General features: G+C 44.1%; 1 protein-coding gene across 1 annotated transcript in view; it reads left to right on the top strand.

Moving 5' to 3' along the window:
- Positions 1-24,707, top strand: part of LOC126998927 (uncharacterized) — a 157,631-nt gene that overhangs the window by 19,308 nt on the left and 113,616 nt on the right. The window lies entirely within an intron of this gene.

Here is a 24,707-nt window from a genome sequence, read left to right as displayed (position 1 = left end):
AAGAAAGGGAAGAGGAGGGAAGGGAAGGGAAGGAAAGAAAGGGAACGGGAGGGAAGGGAAGGGAAGGAAAGAAAGGGAAGGGGAAGGGGAAGGGAAGTGAAGGGAAGGGAAGGGAGAGGAGGAAAAGAGAAGGGAAGGGAAGGGAAGGGAAGGGAGGGGAAGGGAAGGGAAGTGAAGGGATGGGAAGGGAAGGGAAGAGTGGGAAAGGAAAAGGAAGAAAAAAGAAGAGAAAATAGGAGAGATGAGAAGAGAAAAAAAAGGTAAAATAAAAGTAGAGAAGTGAAATAAAGTTAGTGAAATGAAAAGAGAAGAGCAGGGAAGAATAGGGAAGAGAAGGGAAGAGAAGAGGAAAGAAGAGAAGAGAGAAAAGAGATAAATACACGAAAAATACTTATTCATGAAAGTGTGACAAAGACGTTCACGGGGAAAAAAAAAACTTACTTGAAATATTACCATAATCTTGAGGCGAAGAGAAAGCGACGATGAAATGTTACACGAAAAACGAACAAGGGAACGAGGAGACAAAAAAAAAAAAGAGATCTCTAACAAACTTAAGGAAACATGAAAACACGAAGGGAAGGATGCGAGAAGAGGGAAATGTTGAAAAGTATAATAAATGAATAACACAAAGCGAAGAAGAGGAGGAGGAGGAGGAGGAGGAGGAGGAGGGGGAGATGGAAGAAGGGGAAAAGGAGGAGGAGGACAACTAAGGACGAAGCAAAAGAGAACATTAACAACCAAACAAGAAAAAAAAGAGGAAAAGAGAAGCAGGAAAGAGCAGGAGGGTGGAGCTCGAGGGAGATAGGACAGCGAAAAAAGGACGAGGAGGAAGAGGAAGAGGAAGAGGAGGAACAGGAGGAGGAGAGGGAAGGACAGGTCACCCCCCGTCCGTTCCGTTCCTCACCTTTAACGTCATTCCTCTGCTTCCCTTGTACACCTTGCCTTTCGCCAACTCCTGTCACCCTATCACCCTGTACACCTTCCGTCTTCCCCCTACCCTCCTTGCATCCACCTATACGCCCTTTGGATACCACATCTATTCTTTACTATCCACCCTGTTTAATACAATGCCATTCCCACAACACTTCAATATCTTCTACCCTCTACTATGCCTCCAAGCCCTCTCCTATCATTGTATGTCACCCTATACATCTTACTGAATCCTATACCACTTGAAGGATTCCCAGTAAGGTCCTATTCCCCCTTCAATCTTCCATCCCCGAGGAGTCCTTCTTTGCCTCAGACTGTCGCCGATTTGAACCAGCGAAGCACATGCAGGACTTGGCGGGAACCTTGCCAAAATGTATTCTCTCTCTCTCTCTCTCCACGTTTATCTTCCTCTCCTAGTTTGCATTTTCTTTGTATGTTTCGTTCAAGCGTGCGTCTGTCTTCCTGGCCGTCTGTTTGTTTTGCTTCGTGTTTATCTTCACGCTCACGGGTTAGATGTCCTTTCAAGCACATGCGAAGGTTGAGTTTGAGGATAAATATAGAATGGCTGGAAGCAGTATGAAGTGAGAAAATAAGTCAGAATATATTAAGTGTTATTCAGTGTGTGTGTGTGTGTGTGTGTGTGTGTGTGTGTGTGTGTGTGTGTGTGTGTGTGTGTGTGTGTGTGTGTGTGTGTGTGTGTGTGTGTGTGTGTGTGTGTGTGTGTGTGTTACTTTATCTGCCTGCTCATTCTTCCTGTGTTTATTTTTATGATAAATGCTCTTCCACGAAGCATCTGAATCCCTTGAAGGCCTGTTTGATCTCATTGCAATGTTTGACTTTCATCCATGCGTACCCGTCCGAGTATCTACAAACATGCATATAGAATAACGTTTTGTATAATTCTCTTCACAACGCATAGTGTCATTTTTACTTCATGACGGAACAACTTGTACGTACGTTGAATTCTCGTTCTTTCCATTTTTTCCGAGTGTTTGTGTTTTGCTGTCTCCCCTTATCTCTGATCTAAAGGAACTGGATGCGAAGGAATCCGCTGAAGAAGGCCGGGACATAGGATCCGACGCACACACGCACACGCACACACACACACACTCTCTCTCTCTCTCTCCTTTTTAACCCTACACAAAGTTTATCTTTCTTCCAACTTTGCATTTTCTATGTATCTGTCTCGTTCAAGCCTGTGTCTGTCTTCCTGGCCGTCTGTTTGTTTGTTTTGTCTCGTGTTTGCATTCACGCTGGCGGGTTAGATAGATATCCTTTAAAAGACATACGAGGGTTGAGTTAGAGGATAAATATAGAATGGCTGGAGGCTGTATGGAGGCATGCCATACGTCAGAATATATGTGCCATTGAATGTGTGTGTGTGTGTGTGTGTGTGTGTGTGTGTGTGTGTGTGTGTGTGTGTGTGTGTGTTTCTTTGTGAGTGTGTTAGTTGTTTCACGGCTTATTTTTACCCTTCATGCTCTGGCTTGAAACATTTGAATCCCTTTAAGGTCTGTTTGATCTCATTAGAATGCTTCACTTTATGTTTGTGCGTCTAAATATCTGAAACTTAAGTTCTCGTTTGTATATTCCTTTTTGTAACGCTTAGTGGATTCTCTTAATGTAATGACGCAGCAATTTATATCAGAAATTTTTGCTCTTCCCAATATTTTTGTGTTTATGTTTTGCTTTCGTTCGTTGTCTCAGATTTAAAGGAACTGGACACGAAGGAATCCGCAGAAGGTGGCCGTGACATGGGATCCGACAAGCTCTCTCTCTCTCTCTCTCTCTCTCTCTCTCTCTCTCTCTCTCTCACACACACACACACACACACACAAACACACACTGATTCAAAATGTGTGGTGGACTCAACACACGCAGCTTTCTTGGACAGAGTAGCGTCCAAGGCTCTTCGTCTTTTATCCTCTATCGATATTTTCATGCTGACTCCTCTTCTGAACTTGTTAACTGCATGCCTTACCCCCTTCCGCGTCCCCGCTACACACGACTTTCTACTCAAGCTCATCCCTATACTGTTCAAATCCCTTATGCAAGAGTTAACCAGCATCTTCAGCCTTTCATTCCTCACACTGGTAAACTCTGGGACAATCTTCCTTCATCTATATTTCCTCCTGCCTATGACTTGAACCCTTTCAAGAGGAGAGTATCGAGACACCTTTCCTTCCGAAACTGACTTCTCTTTCAGGCACTCTTCTAAATTCTTTTGTAGGAACAGTGATTAGCGGGCTTTTTTCTCCCATTATTGTTTATCTTTTGCCCTTGAACTGCTTCCTTTACTGTAAAAAATATATATATACATTCTGCCCTGTTATCTCTTCACAGCCTCCAAGCGGTCAATTCATTTTTATATATATCCGCAAACTCAACCTGAGCATGTTTCATTATGAAGGACATCTGAGCCGTGAGTGTGAGTACAGCAAACACCAGAAGGCACAGAATCAGGTCAGGAAGACAGGCGCACGCTTGAACTAGACAGATACAAAGAAAATGTAACCTTGGAAGGGAAGATAAGCAAACCAGGGGCAGAGAGACTAGAGATGGAAAAGAAGAGGAAGAGCGAGAGATGATAAATAATAGCCAGACAATAAATATATCACTTGTTTCTACTACGTTTCCTTCTCCGGTTACACAGCGAAAGGGTGGAGTAACTTTCTGCCTTGAGGGGAGGCAGTGTAACGCGATAAATTAATTGAAAGAGCACGACAACGACCTCCGACAACTCGATATCCCCCAAGACGGTGAGCTGCGTCCAGGGGTTGTGTGGTATCATTTAATTTAACTTCATGACCAGAGAAGCTATACCAGCGTCTCTCTCTCTCTCTCTCTCTCTCTCTCTCCACGCCTAAAGTAACATATGCAGCTCAAATTTCTCTCTTATGGTTTCCTCTTCCTCCTCCTCCTCCTCCTGCGTCCTTTTTCTTTTCATCTTTCGCCATTTTCTAAGCTCTCAAGCCTCCCTAAAACTACCCAAAGTCATATTTTTTCTCCCTTTTTCGCCTACCGCCTCCCCTTCCTCTATCACTGCCTCACTCTTTTTCCCATTTCCCTTCCCGACCGAGGCTCCCCTTCCAGGTACTCTACACAGCGCCGCCTTTAACATCATCAGAGCAAATCGTATCATGCCAATCAGGGAAGGAGTTTAGGCTTTGTGAATTTCTTTGTTTTTCTTTATCACTTAGTCTTCGTTCCTTGTCTTGTTACTCTCTGTTTCCAGGTTCGAGTCAAGAGCTATAATGAAACCTACTTTGAATGCTGACACGGAATAATTGTACTAAGCCTGACACCGAGACGTGAAACCTAATTAAACAGAGATCCTATGCCTCTGTAAGTACTTCAAGACACCTCTCCACCTCTCCTCTGGCCTCTCGTTCTGTTTTCCTTTGTCGGAGCAGCGTCTAGCGAACCTTTTTGTTGCTGTCTTTGCTGTTTGCCCTTGAGCTGCCTCCCTTGCTGTAAAAAATAACTGACTGTCTAGTATCTACCACATCCCCTTACCGTATAGTCAAACAATCAACAAACAAATACACGAGACTAGAAACCCCAGTAGAAGCCAAAGAGAGAGAGACCCGACAAAGCGGTCTTGAATCTAATAGGAGAGAGGAGAAAAGCTAATATTAGGGAGCCGGGAGAGACGGGAGGCGCAGCTACGAGAAAAATGTGTGTCTTTACGTCGCAGCGTGCCTAAGGAGCAGACCGTTGGACACAGACACACGGGGATGCTGCTAGGGAAAGCGGGATGAGATAAAGAGGCAAGAAAGAGGGTGAAGGATGAAGAGTGAGGAAGAAAGATGAAGACGCAAGAAAGATGAGAAGGAGAAGGAGGAGGTAAAGAAGCAAACCAGGGATAGATTATAAAGACGAAGGGAAAATTTAAGAGAAACTGGAAATAGAACATGGGAAAGGAGAAAGAAAAGATAAGAGGACGAGGAGGAGGAGGAGGAGGAGAGAACAACAGTCAGATAAGAAAGAGCGAGGAAGAATGGAAAGGATGAGAGAGAAGAAAATTGGAGACGAGAACGATTAAACAAGAAGTGAAGGAGGAGGAGGAGGAGGAGGAGGAGGAGGAGAACGAAACGAGGGATATATAAAAAAAAAGGCGAGGAGGGAAAAAAAGAAAGAAAAAACGACGAAGAGAAGGCAAGAAGGAAGAGGAGGGAAAAAAAGAAAGAAAAAACGACGAAAAGAAGGCAAGAAGGAAGAGGAGGGAAAAGAAGAAAAACAAAATAAAATGGTAACAGGAGACAGACAAAAGAGACAGACGAGGAAGGGAAAAGAAAAACGAAAGGGTGCGTCAATAGAGAAAGAGAAGGGGAAGACATATGAGGATGAGAAAACAAGACACGAGGAGGAGAAAAAGAAGGAGGAGGAGGAAGAGGAGGAAGAGGGGACGGAAGAGGGTAAATGATGGAGGTATTTGAGAGGAGAGGGATGGTGAATTAAGGGGAGAGGAAGGCTGGTGGCGGTGATTAATCTACAGGAAGAGGGGCGGAGGAGACGGCGGCGTGGGCGACGTGTAGGGTGTATGGGAAGGTGTGTGGACGAGGAGACCGCCACCACCACGGCTACCTGATGATGAGACTTATGGATGAAGGTTTGAAGCGGAGGAGAAGGAGATGACGGGAAAGTAGAGACGAAGAAAAAGTATCAGTAAGAGACGGGGGACAATGATAATTAAAGGTTAAAAGTGGAGACAGTCTTAGAAAAGCATACGAAAACCTTATGAATATGGGTTTGAGGAGGAGAGGAGGTGGTGAAATTAAAGGTAAATAAGGTTAAGTGAGAGGAGGAGGCGGGGAAAGTGAAAGGGAAGGAGAAAGAGAAGAAAGAAGGCGTTAGTGAGTTGTGGAGCTGAGCGGACGTGTCTTGTCTGGCTCCGTGCTGGAGTGCTGAGTCAGCATGTCTGCTGCTATCAGAGCCAGGGGGGTGAAGGATTTGTGTTATGTTTGTGAGGATTTTACAAGCATGAAGTGGATTGGCTGTTGTTTGTGTCCTAGATGGTGTCATGTGAAATGTGCCCATTTGTCTGGAATTGAGCAGGAGAATGTACCTAAAATTATTATTATTTTTTTTTTTTTACGTCTACGCCTATAGCGCCGGTAGGCTTGCTTGAGGGGCCTGGATGGTGTTCGGCCCCAGTCCGTTATGGCGCAGGCAAGTGTTTATAGTGGCGCCATCTTCTCTTGGGTTTGCAACCCATGCATTCATAAAGCATCTCTGGCTACCAAAATTGTGGAGAAATTGGATGAATTCAAGCAAGAATTATCGAAGAAAATATAAGGGGTAAAGGAAGAAGTTGAGTCTCAGGCCGTGAGTGTGAGAGAGGGCTTGGGGAGGTTGCTGAGGTGTTGCAGAGCGCTAATTATGCAGTCAGCGGGTGCAAGCTAGGCTGATGTCACCAAACGCAGGAGGAAAGTTAAAAGAAGAATCTACTTGGTGTCAAGGCCTCTGAGCAAGATAAAAAGGCTACTGAGTTTAAAAGTGAAGTCTCCCAGGTATTACAAGGTATTCAGATTACTGATTCAAGATTCACTAATGGAGGTAATATTACTTTTAATGAACTTTGATGATGAGAACTTGAGGAATGAGGCAGCCCAAAAATTGGAGTCTGTTGAGCAAATTAGTACCAAGAGTGTTGATAAGATGAAACCAAAGATCATCATATGCAATGTGCATAAAGAGGAGACCAAGGAAAAAATAAAGGAGACCATCTTAGACCGCAATGAGTTTTTACGCACAATTAAGGGTGTTGAAAATAAGATTGAGCTGATTTTTAGTAAGCCTGCAGCTGGCGGTACAATGCACTACATATTGAGGTGTAACCCAACTGTGAGAGAGCTGATTCACAAGAATCATGACAAGTCAAAATTAGAATGGGGAATATACACAGTGAGAGACAGATACCATGCGATTATATGTCATCACTGTCAGAGATACGGCCATCTTGAAGCCAACTGCACTGCCAAGAGAAATGGGGAGGCCCCAAAATGTTTCAAATGCTCTGGCGATTATAAATCCAAGGAGTGTTCCATGGCTGAGAAGAAATGCATAAATTGTGTGAGGTATAAGAAGCCTGAAATCAACCACTCAGCGAATGACCAGTGTTGTGTAGTTCTCCAGACTGAAATTGAGAAAATTCGTAACATAACTGATCATGGCTGTTAATTAGTGTTTGTACTCAAAGATAAATTGTGTGTGATGAGTGTTCAGTGTGTTGGAAATAATCGTTGGATATTAGTTGATATTATAACGATAATATCAGACATGAAAACGGAACAAATGGATATTTGTGATATTATTTGTGAAAGCAATTAAGACACTCTCCCACTCACAACGACGTTTGAGAATAAGTGCATCGAAGATTATTGTTGAGGCGCTGCATCAGCGGCGGAGCAGGGCCTGAAACCTCATCAACGGTAAACGGTAAAAAGTAAAAGAATGAAAGAAATGGAAAAGTAAAGGGACTTAAAAAAGCAAACGAAAACCTTATAAATAAAAGTTTGAAGAGTAGGAGGAGAAGACTCAATACATGCAAAAATGCTAAGAAAGAGGAGCCGGGGAGAGTGGAAAGGAAGAAGAAGGATAAGAGAAAGAGAAGTAGAGGGACTTAGAAAACCATACAAAAACCTTACGAATGAGGGTTTGAAGAAGAGGAGGCGAGAAATGTAGCCGAAAAAGGATAAGTAAGAGAAAGAGACGGGGAAAGTGAAGGAGAAGGAGGAGGAGAGGAGAAAGAGAAGAAATGGTGGGGCTTAGAAAAACATGCCAAAACCTTATGCATGAGGGTTTAAAGAGGAGAAGGAGAACGTGGGAAAGTGTAAACGAAGAAGAATAAGTAAGAAGAGGAGATGGGAAAAACAGAAGGGAAGAAGGAGGATATGAGAAAGAGAAAGAGAAGTAGAGAGCCAGAAAATGTACAAAAACTTTATGAATGAAAATTTGAAGAGAAGACGGGGAAGGGGAGGCGAAGAAGGATACGTAATTAAAGGGGGAAAGTGGAAGAGGAATAGAGGAGAAGGAGAAGTAGAAGGACATAGAAAAACATACAAAATCCTTAAGAATAAGGATCTGCATATAAGGAGGAAAGGACGGGAAAGTGGAGTCCAAGAAAAAGGATAAGTGAGAAAAGGAGACGAGGAAAGTGGAGGAGAAGAAGGAGAAGAGGAAAAAGTGAAGCAGAAGGACTTAGAGCAGCATACAAAAACCTTATGAATGAGAGTTTGAAGAGTAGGAGGAGGAGGAGGAGGAGATAGTGTAGGCGAAGATGAAGGATAAATGAGAGAAGGAGATGAGGAAAGTGGAAGAAAGGGAGGAAAAGAGTAAGAGAAGAGGAAGTAGAGAAACTTTGAAAAGCATACGAAAACATCAGACCAATTCCGAGAAGGTCGTAGAAAGTGTGCAAATAACGATCCGCCAACCGGAAGAAAAAGAAAGGATGCGGAAAAGGCAAGAAAGATACAAGAGACAGGAAACTGCGTGAGGAACGAGGAAGAATACAGAGGAAAGGATACAAGACCTGAAAGGAAGAAGAGACATAATCCAGGAGAAGAAATACAAGAAAAAAAAGAGAGAGAGAGAGCAGGAAAGTGAGGACGAAAAGAGATGAAAAAGAAGGATGTATTAATGATCACGCCGATCGATGGTGCTCAGTCAGGCTTGAAGTGAGGCGAGACAAAAATTGCCGAGAAAAGCTGCGGACACTCACAACCTTCCCGCAGCTCAAGGAAGGCGGCTAACTAGGAATGGGAGAGCTCGTATATAGCGAATGAAGTGTCTAAGTGGCCAGAGCTTCTTCACATGCTCACCATCAACTCTACCAGTAGTGACTTATATGAGTGAGAAACAGAAGTCAGCCAGGAAGTTAAATTACGTTGTTACCACCATTGGGTTGGGCCGTAAACTGAGGCCAACCACCAGTGCCTTTTAAGATATAGCCAACAGCCGCTAAGTGCCTTCACGGAGACAAAAAAACGGAGCAGTAACACGAACAGGGAACATGTCAGTGCTGCCCGCGGGTTTCTCTGTGTGTTCCATAGTCACATTAGCTTGGGAGTTTTATTTCTGCTCTCCTTTTCGTCTTTCTCCCTCTGATATCATTTCTCTCTCTCTCCTCCGGTCTAGCCAATAATCCATCTGTAAATACCATCTCCTCTTCCTTTTTATCTCCTCCTCCTCCTCCTCCTTCTCCTCCTCCTCATTCTCCTCCTTTTCCTCCTACTCTTCCGCCTTCTCTCCTTTTCATCGCAATAACTCATGCTTTACCTTTCAAGAAATTATCCCTGAATTTTTCGCGAGTTCTGGACGAATTTCTCTCGTTTTTCGAATCCAACAAGATTTTAATGGTGCTCGCGAGGGCGGCGCCGCGAGAGGGATGACTCGGCAGAACGTGAATCGGCGAGGAAGAAGACGAGAACGAGGATGAGAAAGTGCGAAAGAGAAGGATAAAGAGGAAGAGCAGAAGCAACACATATAATGACATAAATTGACAGAGGAGATGGGAGGAAGAGGCAGGGAGGTGGACGAGGAAAATGAAAACGAGGAGCAGGAGAAGGAAAATATGGAAAAGGATAGGTAAGCAACATAGGCAGGTAGGTAGGTCGTTAAAGGCAAGGAGGAGGAGAAAGAAGGGAAAGAGAAGGTGTTTGAAACTTTGAGAGAAAAAAAATAAAGACCAGTGCGAAGAGCAGGAACAAACGGTGAATCAGATGGAAGAAAAGAGAGATTGAAGGATTATGACGAGGTGGAAGGAATGAGGAGGAAGGGAAAAAAAGGGGAGATGACGTAGGAGGAGGAGCGTCGGCAAAGGGAGCTGACGACTTTCTTGGTAATAACGTATTGATCACTTGCCCTTCATGAGCCCGAAGAGAGAGCAAAGGGAGGGAGGATTATTATATGAGAGGTTCGTGGAAGAGATAACTAACTCAAACGAGAGAGAGAGAGAGAGAGAGAGAGAGAGAGAGAGAGAGAGAGAGAGAGAGAGAGAGAGAGAGAGAGAGAGAGAGAGAGAGAGAGAGAGATAGAGAGAGAGAGAGAGAGAGAGAGAGACAGAGAGAGATAGAGAGAGAGAGAGAGAGAGAGAGAGAGAGAGAGAGAGAGAGAGAGAGAGAGAGAGAGAGAGAGAGAGAGAGAGAGAGAGAGAGAGAGAGAGAGAGAGTAAAAAACCAAAAAAGTTGTTATCGCTCCTTTTGTTATGTATGCGAGCCTACAAAAAGTGCTAAGTGAGAAATGGCTGCTTTAATTCACAGTGCGCTCTGCATAAACAAACAAGTCTAATATAAAACGTAATCTTCCCTACAGCAAATGACCTCGACCCCCGCCATTACCTCCTACGTTCCCTTCCCTCTCTCTTCCCTTCCTTGCCTTTCTTTTCCTCTACCCCTGTTTTTCCTCTCAAGCTCACTATTAACCCTTTCCATTTTTCCTTCCTCCTCCTCTTCCCTTCCTCGGTTTTTCCCTCCGCCTCCATTCCCTTCTTCCTCCCCCGCCCTGCTTTTTCTTCCTCCCTTGTTTTTCCACTGTTACTCGTTACACTTTTCTTTCCTCGCCTTCCTGTCCTTGGTTTTCTCATGCAAATGCTCCTCAACGACTTAACTTTTGCTCCTTCCGCGCCTAAACTTGCCGTCCGCTCTGCCTATCCTCTCCAGCCTCCGTCACCTCAACACACCTGACTCATTTTTATTTCTTTACGTCACCTCTCATCCCTCAGCACCCCGACTCTCCTACCTCCCCTTATTTTTCCCCTTTCTCCCTCATTTATTTCCGTGCCCCTGATTCCTCCTCTCATCTCCTCTCTTGTAACAGCTCTTCGTCTTTCATCTGTACACCTGACCTTGATTCTGTATCGTTATCCAAACCTTGATATCGTTTCTAATCTCTTTTCCTTAATTCTCCATTGGTCATTTTTATCTATTCCTTCATTCACCCCTTCTCCCTTTTCTCATTCCATCCATCATATCTTCTGTCATCTTTTTCCTGGTCTATTTCCCTCTTTATCTCTCCCCTTATCCCTTCTCTTCTTCCTCTCCTGATCCTACCTATCATCTCTCCCCTCATCCCTTTCTTCTTCATCCCGTCTCACCTTTTCCTGACTGACCTTGCTGCTTTACCCAAAATTTTTATTCTTTTATTTATTTCATTCTCCTTTCTAAATACATATTCCAGCAAGTCTTCGGTGTTTTTAGAGTCAAAATACCACCTCAGTTTCCTATATAACAAAAATAAAAACGTGATAAATGCTGCAATTTACCTCAATCTTCAAAATATTTTACCTATTTTCACCATTACCTCCTCCATTACCTCCTCCCTTCCCTCCCTCTTCCTTCCCTTTCTTGCCTCCCTTTCAACGGCTATATTTTTGTCCTTATAATATCTTAGTTTCTCATCCAGCAGCTTCCTTTAAAAACCCCTCAAAAGGCCTCACAGGCAGCCTTAATAAGCCCGTCCGTCGCCACCCCTTTGTCCGGCCACGTATATACCACCTGCTTCCTGCCGTACCCTGCCTTCCCGCTCACCTGCCCCCTCCTCCGCCCCGTCACCTGCCCCGCGCGTGTTAATGGCCTCCGCCTCTCAAAAGCGACGTAAAGAGCGGAGGGTTAGTGTTGTTAAGAAGGCTAGGGTGTGGAGGTTGTGTTTGTTTGTTTGTTTCCTCCACCTTGTATATTTGCACTTACTCAAACTCACGGCTACACTCAACACTAACAAGTAATCGTGTGTTCACGCTTCACACATCGAGACGAAAAGAAGCACACACACGCACGACCAAAAAACATAGATTAGGTGTGCTCGCATGTCTCCGTTCCCTAACTTGCCTGAGAATACTTTCCCAAACCAGTTTACTGAAATTATTTACTAACAAGGAGTCCAGCGTCCTCGTTCACCCCACAACAGGAGTGGAAAAAAAGCATACAAAAGCATAAGGACTGAATAGAAAATTGTTTGCCTGCTTCCTTTGCCTTCCCTCTGTACTCTCTCATATGTGCCTTGGCTGCAACAACTCAACACTTATAAACAGTCCTGCGTCCCCTTTCACCCCACAACTTGAAGGAAAAGCAACAACCTCAAATTTAATGTCCACATATGGCGGGAGAGGAAGTGGCATGAAAGCATCAGGACGGAGCAGGCAGCGCATGGGGAACATAAAGGCGTAACGAGCCCATTCAGACGGGCCCGTTCCCCCGCACACCGCCAGACCCGCCACATGCCGCGCCGTGCTTCCCTGACCCGCCTGGGGATCACGCTGCTCCTGCCTAATATCGTACAACAAGACAGTAAAACAATTTTTTTAACCAACTACAACCAATGTGGGAACAAGGAAACATGTAAATATAGGCAACAGAAAGCATATTGGTTTATTACGGGTTGTCTGCTCCTGAGATTTAAGTCTGCTCGACAGTCACTCCGTGCCTGCAAAGCAAATGAAGGCACTTCTTTCGCTCAGTTTTACTCCTATTGCAGTAAAGTAACAATCGAGTCGATTTTTTAAGAGCTGATGGTTTTAGCACTTACTACCTATGCAGGAAGGTTGTTCCAAAGGCAGATGACTTAGTTTGAAAACTCCTGTCAATGCCTGTGCTACATCGTCTCGTTTAAATTGGTGGTCCATTATTTCTAGTTTATGAGTTGGCTTGTAGCTCAAAGAACTTGGAGTGTTCAACATTACTGAACTTTTTCAGCCACTTGGAGACCTAAATCATATTTCTTCGTAAGCATCACTTTTTCCAGCGTAATAAAGTTGTGTCAAATGAGTCGTCCCTCATACGATTGAGCCCTTAATTAAAAGTGGAATCATTTCCCTCACGCGTCGCTGAACACTCTAGAAATTCACTGTCCCTTTAATTAGTAGACCTGAACTGCACTGCGTATTCGATGTGAGGTCTTAGCAATATATTTTCCTGTTTCTCCATGCACTGTGCATTCCTGGCTAATTTTACTCGCCCTTCATACCTTTTGAAAGGGTTAAGGTTACGGGCAGTTTGTAACGAGAATCTTTTTTTTCCGCCAATGAATTGTATAATATACTCAAGCTCTTGTTTGGCACCTGCTTACCTCTCCTTTCTATAAATCTTCTCTCTTAACAATTTTTCTCCTTTCATATTCCATTCCTTCGTTTATCTTCCTCTCTCTTATCCTCCATCTCTCCTCTCTCCCTCCTCCCGTCCCCTCCTTCCCCCGTCGCAGCTCATGTGCTCATTAATGCAGCGCTGGCCGCCCTTAAGTCTTAATTGTTTTTCACTGCGTCGCTCACCTCTTTATCTTGGAAAACCGTAATGAATTGATCCATGAATAGTCCCGCCGTCACCGTGCGTCATTACATTTTCCTTGAGAATGTTTTTTGTCTCCTGGGTCCGTGATATGCAACAGTGCAGAGTCGCAGCGCCTTCACGTAACTGCCCGTGGTACTAAAGTAATAACAGCTTGGTAGCTTTGTGGAAAATATTAATGAAAAGTAAACATTAGCTGTTCTGTCGTTGGTGTCAAGTTCATCTTATTTTCACTATATTATTATTATTATTATTATTATTATTATTATTATTATTATTATTATTATTATTATTATTATTATTATGGAGCAGTAATAAGCTAAACACTTTTAAAAGAGGCTATTCTCAAAATACAATAAGTTTAGTAAGATGCTGCCCATCAGTGCTACTTTCAAGTCGCCATAAATTCATAAAAAACTTCAATAATAACAATAGCAACATCAACAACAACAGTCATGATAATAATAATAATAATAATAATAATAATAATAATAATAATAATAATAATAATAATGATAATAATAATAATAATAATAATAATAATAATGATAATAATAATAAACCCCATTAGGGCTCTCGCGTCACGCCAAGCCGCAGACAACCATTACACACACACACACACACACACACACACACACACACACACACACACACACACACACACACACACACACACACACACACACACACACACACACACACACACACACACACACACAAACACACACACACCTACACCTACACACACTCAGTCCTACCCAAAGATCGGTACTATGAGCTCTGTGCTCTTCCGTAGGGGAACCCCCACCCCCCCACACACACACATACCTCCCTCCCCCCACACACATACCTACCCCCCACACACACAAGTCGTGGGGACAAAGCAATAATCACAATCACTCGACGCTCGCCTCATCCCAACGCACCATCCTGCCGCCGCCGCCGCTCCTGCTAATGGCTACCTGGGAACGGTGAATATAATGACCAGTTGAGGGGCGACGCTTACTCCGAAGTGTGTGTGTGTGTGTGTGTGTGTGTGTGTGTGTGTGTGTGTGTGTATTTATCTATCTATCTATCTATCTATATCAACCTATCTATCTATCTGTATGAATTTACCCATCTATCTATCTATGTCTGTCTGTCTGTTTTTTTTTTTTTTTACAGAGCACAAAAAAAAGTCAACAAAAAAGCCCGCTAAGCGATGCTCCAATAAACGCAAACAGAATAAGAAGCCAAAAGAGAGGTCAATTTCAGGAGAAGAGGCGTCTTTTCACTCCTCTTTTGAAAGATGTCAAGTCATAGGCAGGAGGAAATACAAACAAAGGAAGGCTGTTCCAGAATTTACCAGCAGACGAGATAAAAATAATGAAGGTGCTGGTTAACTCTTGCATAACGGATTTGGACAGTAAAGGGGTGAGCAAGAGTAGAAAGTCGAGTGGTGTAGGGCCGCGGGAGGGGGGAAGGGATACAGTTAGCAAGTTCAGGAGAGCAGTCAGCATGAAAATATCGGAAGAAGATAGAAAGAGATGCAACACTGCGGCGGATTTTAAGAGGTAAGAAACTGTCAGTAAGAAGGGAATTGATGAGACGAAGAGCCTTAGACTCCACACTGTCCAAGAGAGCTGTGTGTGGAGGCCCCCCCCCCCACACACACACGTGAGATGCATGCTCCATGTGAGGGTGTACAAGGCCATTGTATATGGATAGCATCTGTGCAAGGGGAGAAGAACTGGTTGAGACGATAAATAACGTCTAACCTCGAGGAAGCTGATTTAGCAGGAGAGGAGATATGAAGTTTCCAGTTAAGATTTTGAGTTAAGGATAGACCGGGGATGTGTGTGTGTGTGTGTGTGTGTGTGTGTGTGTGTGTGTGTGTGTGTGTGTGTGTGTGTGTGTGTGTCAGCAGTAAAAGACCAACACGAGTGAGCCCCGCCCCGGACTTTAGGAGGCGGGCGTGTGGCAGTATCCTTCAGCGCTGCGTTTCCCTTCCCCAATTCATTGCCTTCGTGCGTGAGCGGCGACCCAACGAGGCGTCGGCCACTTTTGGTTCCACAACGCTTGGCTATGAGGGCATTTTCCTGCTCCGGAGATATAAGTAGACTAGTTGAGGTTAGTCGCCTTATACGTGGCATCTTCAAACTTTTATATCTGGTCTCCCTTCCACAAATCTATCTAATCCCTGCTTGGACGTTTTAGGCTGAAATTCTTTTTTCAAACAAAATTTTCCTCATCCTTTTTTCTAAACCTAAATTATCCAACAAATTAAGTCACCCGTGAAACAATCTCCCAATCGAGTTAATTTTAAATACCAGAGAAGAACATGGCTTTCAAACAAAATTTTCCTCATCCTTTTCCTAAACCTAAATTATCCAACAAATTAAGTCACCCGTGAAACAATCTCCCAATCGAGTAAGAATCATTACGGAATACCAGAGAACATGGGCCATTCCTTCTTTAGGATAGGAGTGAGTGCACCTCTATGGTCGTCCCTTATTTTCTTCGTGCGGTCTTCAGGGTTGCGGATACTTTGACGCTTGAATGTAAATACTGCTGTGGGATCTTACACTTTTTCCTGATAATAATTAATCTGCATCCCTTTTTGTTACTTCAAGTACATAGTTCAAGCAAACGCAGTCTATATTCCAACAAAAAAGAAATATAATAAGCTGTTCCAATCGTTTTCTCAAAGATATCTAATCCCTTATAATCTGAAAGATGGATAAGACTCATCGAAAGTTAAGGTTAGGGAGTTACGACTATGACATTGGGGTTCCTTTTGACAAATAATGCGTGACAAAACGAGATGTTGATACGGAGTTATGCTTCCTCTTTTAAGTGTCAGAAAAGAATTAACGCTGTCCTCAAAAACGCGCGGATTTGGATCATAGAAACGTGGCACGAAGACAAAACGAGCTAGCAGGAAAAGTCATACAAGGGGAAGACGAGATGCTATAAACAAATAAAGAACTCGTGTTGCAGCGAAAATATTACCGGCCAGTCTCCCTTAAGCCGGGGCTCGTAAAACAGACATACACACCGTCTCTCTCTCTCTCTCTCTCTCTCTCATTATCTTTCTTTCTCTCTCCCTCTCATTATCTTTCTTTTATCTCTTTGTTTATCTCTTTCTTTATCTCTTTCTCTCTCTCTCTCTCTCTCTCTCTCTCTCTCTCTCTCTCTCTCTCTCTCTCTCTCTCTCTCTCTCTCTCTCTCTCACGCAGCAAACAGACCATAAAGTTTCATCCACTCTGCGTTGGTTTTATAAATGGAACTTGCAACAAGGCAACACAATATGCACCCCCCCCCTTCCTCACACACACACCACTTTTCCCTCCTCCTCCTCCTCCTTCTCCTCCTCCTTTGTACCATCCTTGCATGCACCTCCGCCTTCCTCCATCCATCCTTCCTTCCTACCTTCCCGGCATGCAGCTCACGAACGCTCCAGGTCTTGCGGCAGCCTCTTCATCCTCCCTCTCCTTCTTGCTCTTACCTGCGGGAGAAGGAGAGAGAAAAGAGCAGGTTAGTGGTGTGTGTCTGCCTCTCACGAACGCACGAGGCAGCAGGTGTCGGAGGGTCGGGGGAAGGGTAAACATAAGGCCTGATAAATCTACATCCTACCGCCGCCACTGAAGGTTTCGAATTACGCTGAAGAAAGGAAGGAAGAAAGAAAAAAAATGAGTAAAAGCAGCGAGATATGTGTCTGAGAGAACGGGGACAGCTTAAACGAGGAATGGGATGTCGTTTTCTTACGTTAGAGCGCGGGATAAATCTTTGTCCTCGCATTCCACACACACACACACACACACACACACACACACACACACACACACACACACACACACACACACACACACACACACACACACACCTCGAAAGCCCTCCCACACTTACAAACACACAAACAAGCAGTTAATCAGGCAGGGAAGCATGAAGCCAAACGTGTGTAACAGTAAGCAAAAAAAATAAAAAAATAGATAAAGCAAAAAATCACACATTCAAAAACAACAAGAACAAGCAGTCAGGGCGTCAAGCAGGAAGGAAGGTAATAAGGCAAGCATGAAGACAAAAGCAGAAGTGAGTAAAGCAGGCAGGGAAGGCACAGGGAAGGGCGGCAGGGAAGAGGAAGGCATGAAACACACACGTTGTATATCCCGAGCACGCGTATACATGCAAACACCTCCTGCATGAACAACAATTTGCGGGTGACAAGCCAGAGACGCCGGGATAGAAGGGCACGTCCAGACAGCCTGCGAATATAAATGAGAAGAGGAGACGGAGGAGGAGGAGGTCAGAAGGAGGAGGAAGAGGAGGACGAGGAGAAGAAATAGGTAATGGAGGAGATGTTCGAGAAGGCAGAGGAAGAAAAGCAAGCAGAAGAAATGTGAAGAAGTAGAGATAGGTCATGAAAGAGAGTGATGAAGTAGAGAGGAGAAATCAAATAAGAGAGAGAGAGAGAGAGAGAGAGAGAGAGAGAGAGAGAGAGAGAGAGAGAGAGAGAGAGAGAGAGAGAGAGAGAGAGAGAGAGAGAGAGAGAGAGAGAGAGAGAGAGAGAGACACAGAGAGAGAGAGAGAGAGAGAGAGAGAGAGAGAGAGAGAGAGAGAGAGAGAGAGAGAGAGAGAGAGAGAGAGAGAGAGAGAGAGAGAGAGAGAGAGAGAGAGAGAGAGAGAGAGAGAGAGAGAGAGAGAGAGAGAGAGAGAGAGAGAGAGAGAGAGAGAATGACTTTGGACATTTCTGACTGATTAATGGAAGGGCTGTTTACGCCATGACTCGCCTCCAGAATAATACCAATCAGTGATGAGAGCAAATTAGACCCGAAAACACCGACACACACACGCACACACACACACACACACACACGCATAAACAATGGTCGAGAGGAATAACTAAGATTCAAAGAGGATTAACGAAGGAAGACCAAGAGAGAAAGGAATGTTCTGAGAAGTAAAACAAACAAACAAACAATGTCAAGATAAATAAGAAACCAAAGTCAAGGAGTAAGAAACCAACGTAAAGGGGAATAAGAAATCGAAGGCCAGTAAAAGAAAACAATGTCCGAAAGAGTAAGAAACCGATGTAGAGGCGTGAGAGACCAATGCTGCGAGGAATAAGACACCGAAATCAAGAGGGAATGAGAGCAATGTTGAAAGGAGTAAATAGAAACCAATGTAGTGTAGTGATAAAGCAAATTCGAGAGGCAGAAGAAACAAAAGTTAGACGAGTAAAAAGAAACTGATGTTCTGAAAAAAAAAACTTAGACCTACATCGGTAAGAGCAAATTAGATAGTCAAGTTCAAGAAGTACATGAATACAAACAGGTTTAAAAATAGAGCAAAAAATGAATGGAACATATTATTAAGTGGATTTGTAATTAGTGTACTATATATGATTGAACGTCTTAAAATAGAGGATATGGGGAAAATGGTATATAACAGGCTCAAGAACTACCATGTTTAGGTCGACTGGTACCATTATTTCTTTGTATATCCTTTAGTAAGAGATATGGTGAGGTAAAGATCATAGAAAATTTAATGCGGGTAAGAGAAGACAAGGCTGATAAAAAAAGGAAGAAAACTTACACAGAAATAGCAGCTTTGGAGAGTGAGAAGAGAATATCTTGAGAGGCCAGAGAAGAACGTATGAATGTATAAAACGGAAGGGAATGAAGGAGAAAATGTAAAAGCAAGGAAGAGGGAAGGTAGAGCGATAAAGAGGGGAAGAAAACTGAGGAAGACAAGTTGCGCGTAGAAAGTGGAAAGACTGATAAAAGTGGGAGAGAGCTTAGAGAGAAACGGGCGATGTAAGAAAGTGAGGAAAGAAGATTCTGAATAGCTGGAAAAGAGTGAGCGCATGAAGTTATAAAGACGCACGAGAGAGACGGGAAGAAGACTGGCAGAAGGTTATTGGCAACGTCACCGGAGGAAATCCAAGAAGAGCAAAGCTAAAAGAAAACTCAGAGAGGAGATTGAAAAGTAAGTCCGGAAATACACAGAAGAAATGAAGCAAAAAGCAAGGGCTGACACATAAGAAAGTTTAAGTGGGTGAATGCCAGACAAGAATCGCGAGCAGAATTAAAGTTTCACACATTTTACAACCCCCATCACAGCCCTCGCCTCCGCATCCTTTTTATCTCCACAAAAGTTATGGAATGCTCAGAGTAAGACACAAACTTTCACATCCTCTTACATCCTCTTTACAGGCCGTAGATAATTCTTTGCAGCAAATGAAATGACAATATTCGTATCTCCAGACAATAAAATCGTATTATTAGTCCTTCTTTGTTCTTACCTGACTTAGGAAAATTATGCACACCTGAGCCTGGCGGCTAACTTGTGGCCAGGCCGCGTCTCCCAGGACAAAATGGATTACCTTCCCGCCACAACAAGGCTGCCCTTGCGACTCCCATGGTATCCTCTTCCTCCTCCTCCTACTCCTCCTCCTGCTCCTGCTCCTCCTCCTCCTCCTCCTCCTCCTCCTCCTCCTCCTTCTCCGCCTCCTCCTCCTGTGAGCGAACGACATTATCCGTTGAGTAAACAACTTTCAGAAATGAGGCAGTAATTTTGCTCTGCTTTAATCCCCAAAATTTCAACGAGGGAAGGCAAAATAATGATCGTAATGCTGCTTTTGTTTTAATATTTTACCGTCACCACTCCCATTACGGCAAATTACTGAGGTAATATATACAGTGAAAATAATTCGCTGCAATCCCCAGTGCAACATTCCCCGCTACACCGCCAAAAATGTCAAGGTTACCCGTTATTGCATTGGTGTTTCTTTACGAGACTCGCTGAGCCGTACATCATCTTGGCGGGGCGGCAGCCGCGCCCGTCCTCACGATGCTCATGAGACCAGGGCCATTACGACGCAATTCACGGCATAAATTCAGAGCACTTATAAAAAAAAAAAATCAATGATGCAACACACGATTTTAAAAGAAATTCAAAGTTCGTACATGTGTTTGTTTGTACATACATATGCATAAATGCATTTAAGAATGTATATATGCACTGAGGAGACATATGTATGAATATATCTATGTGTGGCAAGATCCTCCTAATGCAAAACTTAATATTTCTTGACGGCAGTTTTTACTTTCTTCGTACGAGTATCAAAATGCGGACATTATTAATACATTGTTTCGCTCTTGGTCTGCATCCTCTTGCTCCCCGAATATAACAAACTAGTGCACATCCATCATGTCTACCTGCAAATACCATCACTGCAGTGAGCGGAGGGTAAATGTACCTCACACTCACTAGGAGTTGTAGGGAAGGGAGGGAGGGAGGATCACAGGGGGTGTTCACTAGCGGTAGTTGATAACTCGCCTATAGTAAGCTCCACAAACTCGGCCAGACCAGACCATCCTGCACTGCACAACGCCACACAGCCCAAACGAGGGGAACGTCGCTCTACCACGCAGGCAGAGGATATAGAGGGGAATATAACCTGCAAGTAAAGAGAGGAAGCGAGTCAGCAGGGACAATGACTGGCAATAACCGAGGACCCGCTTAGAAGGCCTCAGCTCCGCCCCCGCACACCCCCCCCCCCCTCCTCACATCGCTTCGGCCCAGACGGTAAACAACGACGCTGAATACTCGACTCGCGCTTTATTTCGGTTTTCATTGTAACGGAGGTCCCTGAAGTGCTGAGGTTTGAAGACAGCAGAGCCCTTATCGTTAGCTCCGATGATACTACATACGAAAGAATATATGAATGAATAAGATATCCGATAATATATGCCCTTTCTAATCGTAATACCTTTTTTACAATCTAGAGACTCAATAAGCGCAAGTATGAAAGCAGCAGGTTTTTCGTCTTTTTCAGGAAAGAAAAATATAAATTAAATCTGGGAGGGAATGTATAAGAGATGTACGAAAAAATAATTATGCAAACGGACTTGAAAAGAGCGGCAGAACGATGAGTACGCTCAGAGAAATTAGAACTGGACTGGAAATTTAATAAGTATTGTCGAGAGGGATTGGAAATGAAAGGGAGGTGGACCAGAAGGATGGGTCTAATAAAGCAGACAGGGCACCGGGATGAGGCAAATAAGGGGACGGCGGCGACGATGACGGGAGAGGACAGGTAAAAAGGGATCAGGAGTAGAAGAATTACCTGAAAAGCATAGATAAAAAAAAATATGTTAAACTGATGGTGAGCTGCAGTGCAATTAGAAAATATAGAAAAGGAAGTGAAAATAAAAAAAATCAGAAGTTTTAAATGCCATGCTTTGCTTTATCCAAATTAAAGAAAAAAGGGAAATAGCTAACTTGGTACTGTCTATATACAAATAAGCAAGTGTGCAAAGAAATCTGAGTGAATTTTTTTTTAAACAGCGAATATTCCATCGGTTAAGGTGTTTGGTTGTCTTGTTTTTTTATCGATTTCATAGTCATCCACCAACTTGAGCTCACTTTCACACATTGAATTTTGGTTTCATATTATATAGTACAATGCATGAAAAAAGCTCTCTCTCTCTCTCTCTCTCTCTCTCGAGCCAGGATAAACATAGCGTGAGCCTCGATGCCTCTTCCGGCCGTGAACGAGGAAGAGATGCCCATCGACCACCGAACTCGTCTTTCTCCCTTCTATTCACCGCCTCGCCTCCAGAGCAGATCTGAATATATCCTCGACTGCCCGGCGAACATCACGGAGGCCGGCCCCTAACTCAATCTGTGGGCAACTTGTTACTACAATACAAGCTCTCTGGCTGATACACACTTCCAATACTCGAGCGCAAGTCTTGTATTACAGAAGCTTCCCCTTTCCTCCTCTTTGGCCGCCCGTCCCAACTCTGTCTGCACGCAAGTTGTTACTATATTACAAACTCTGGTTCGTACTCAGTGTCAATGCATCCGAGAGAGAGAGAGAGAGAGAGAGAGAGAGAGAGAGAGAGAGAGAGAGAGAGAGAGAGAGAGAGAGAGAGAGAGAGAGAGAGAGAGAGAGAGAGAGAGAGAGAGAGAGAGAGAGAGAGAGAGAGAGAGAGAGAGAGAGAGAGAGAGAGAGAGAGAGAGAGAGAGAGAGAGAGAGAGAGAGAGTCATTCTCTTCTTCTGTTCTCGACCTTCTCAAGTCTTTCCAACGTTCTCCACCTTTCTGTCTGATGTTAGTGTACTCCATTCTGCTCCGGTGTTACAAGATTTTATACGCTTTAATATTGTGTCTCCACCTATAATATTTGGATTGCCATTCTATTAATCTGTGTTGTATATCTGGGTGAGTTATATATCAGTTCTACGCATGATATGACATTGCCAAGTCAATCTCTTGCTATTGATCATTTCTCCTGCAACACGCCGCAGCGGTACGGGAAAACAATAGATTCCTGAACATTGGTTGAGGTGGAGAAACGCGAAAAAAACGAACAAAAATAGTGAACGTTTAGCATGTCTTTTGATCATGTATGTCTGTTTGTTTGCGTTTGTGTTTGTATGTGTATCTGTATGTGTGTATATGTGTGTGTGTGTGTGTGTGTGTGTGTGTGTGTGTGTGTGTGTGTGTGTGTGCGCGCATACGCCCGCGCGCTTCCAAACACGGTCTTCCTTTTCGTCAACACACTCTCTCTCTCTGATTGAAAATACAATCTTGTTTCCATGGTGGGTGAATGGAAGGATGAATGGAATGGGTAAGGGAATGGTGGCGAGGGGTTGTCAGCTACAGAATCAGAGGTCAAAAGGTCACAAGGAGAGGTTAGGAGGAAAAGGTGAAAGGGTGGATTAAGAGGTCAAATCGTGGTGACCCGCTTTTTAGCGAGTCGAGGCAAACATGTTAATATAAAAATGGAGGGTTTGGTTGCCTCGAGGCCGTATGTCTGTCATGGCTTCGTGAAGGAGGAATGAAGGAAGAAGTATAGAAGGAATATGCTGGAGGAATAAGAACGGACTGAAGGATGGGAGGAAGGAAGCAAGGATAAATATCGGAATAAAGGAGAGAGAAAGTGTCTCGATGAGAGAGAGAGAGAGAGAGAGAGAGAGAGAGAGAGAGAGAGAGAGAGAGAGAGAGAGAGAGAGAGAGAGAGAGAGAGAGAGAGAGAGAGAGAGAGAGAGAGAGAGAGAGAGAGAGAGAGAGAGAGAGAGAGAGAGAGAGAGAGAGAGAGAGAGAGAGAGAGAGAGAGAGAGAGAGAGAGAGAGAGAGAGAGAGAGAGAGAGAGAGAGAGAGAGAGAGAGAGAGAGAGAGAGAGAGAGAGAGAGAGAGAGAGAGAGAGAGAGAGAGAGAGAGAGAGAGAGAGAGAGAGCTGTTGTGCTGCTGCTAACGATGTGATAACGATGGTAATGGCGATTATAATATTTATTGGAAAAATATTTCAAGTGGGCGGGTTACATATTATGTAAAGCTTTTTCCACAGTTACCCGCCGCCCCCATAACAATAACTCCTCCAGTCACGCTGAAAAAGCTGTAACGCCATCATCCCCCCGCCCGCAGGTTCAATATAATACTCACAATACATGGTTGCTTCATTTTCTGATGAATTGAGTCTTGTCTTTACGATACTTTGTTACCTCCAGGTAAATAATTTACTGGCAATTACTGGAGCTTTCTTTCAAGTCTGTAAACTTGTACTTGCGGTGCTGTGTGACGCAACACAAGGTAACATTCCTCCATGTGTGACACTAACACCAAGCCGGGCGCCCACCACCGCCTTCTGCGTTACGTAGTTCACTGTATCTTTGGCCATAAGACAAACAGACGGAGCTCGCTTGGGATGGAAATTTGAGAATCTTAATAGTTCGCGTTTTTGGTGGTGCTGCCATTATTTCATCGTTGAAATTAAGAACCACAACACTGCTTCGCCGTTGTTGCACAACTTATCAAGCTATCAATATAAAGAGCTCAAATGTGCAACCAAAAACGGGGAGGCGGTGGTTGAACGGATAGCGAGACGCCCCGCGTTCAGGAGGACGCGAGTTCAATCCCCGACCGGTGCCACCAAGCTGGGATTTTTCAGCCGCCGCCGAGTGGCTTAAAACTACCCACATGCTGTCCAGAAGACCACCTATCAACCCGGACTCTAGATTCTAGGATCAAAGATGAGCTCCGGGAGAGCAGCATGAGCCAATGCAGGATGGCGCCACTATAAACACTCGCCTGCGCCAGAACGGGCTGGGCCGACCATCAGGACCCACCGGAAAGAAGCCTTGGACCGACCATCAGGATCCACCGGGAAGAAGCCTACCGGCGCAATAGGCCGCAACGTAAAAAGCAAAAAAAAAAAAAACACGCGGACGTCAAAGGAACCTGCGTCCTCCAGGGAAAAGTTTGGCCGTGACTAAAGACGTCTGTACCTGTGGCTGTGTCTGGTTGCGTCTGTTTGTGTTATAACTGTGGAAAGAAAGATAATTGAAAACCAAGAGTTATGGAAAGGTTAAAGTGGGCTAAGGGCTCTTTAGTATAGTAAGAGAAAAGTGCAACTTGAGGAGGAGAAAGCCTCCTCTGGGTCTGGGGAAGGGGGAGGAAAGACCCCCACACCCAGGGGTAGGCTCAGGTGATGGTGCACCGCCCCTGCAGA

Source organism: Eriocheir sinensis, chromosome 15 (genome assembly GCF_024679095.1).
Source record: "Eriocheir sinensis breed Jianghai 21 chromosome 15, ASM2467909v1, whole genome shotgun sequence".
In the NCBI taxonomy this organism is placed as follows: domain Eukaryota; kingdom Metazoa; phylum Arthropoda; class Malacostraca; order Decapoda; family Varunidae; genus Eriocheir; species Eriocheir sinensis.
This window is presented reverse-complemented; position numbering and strand designations above follow the sequence as displayed.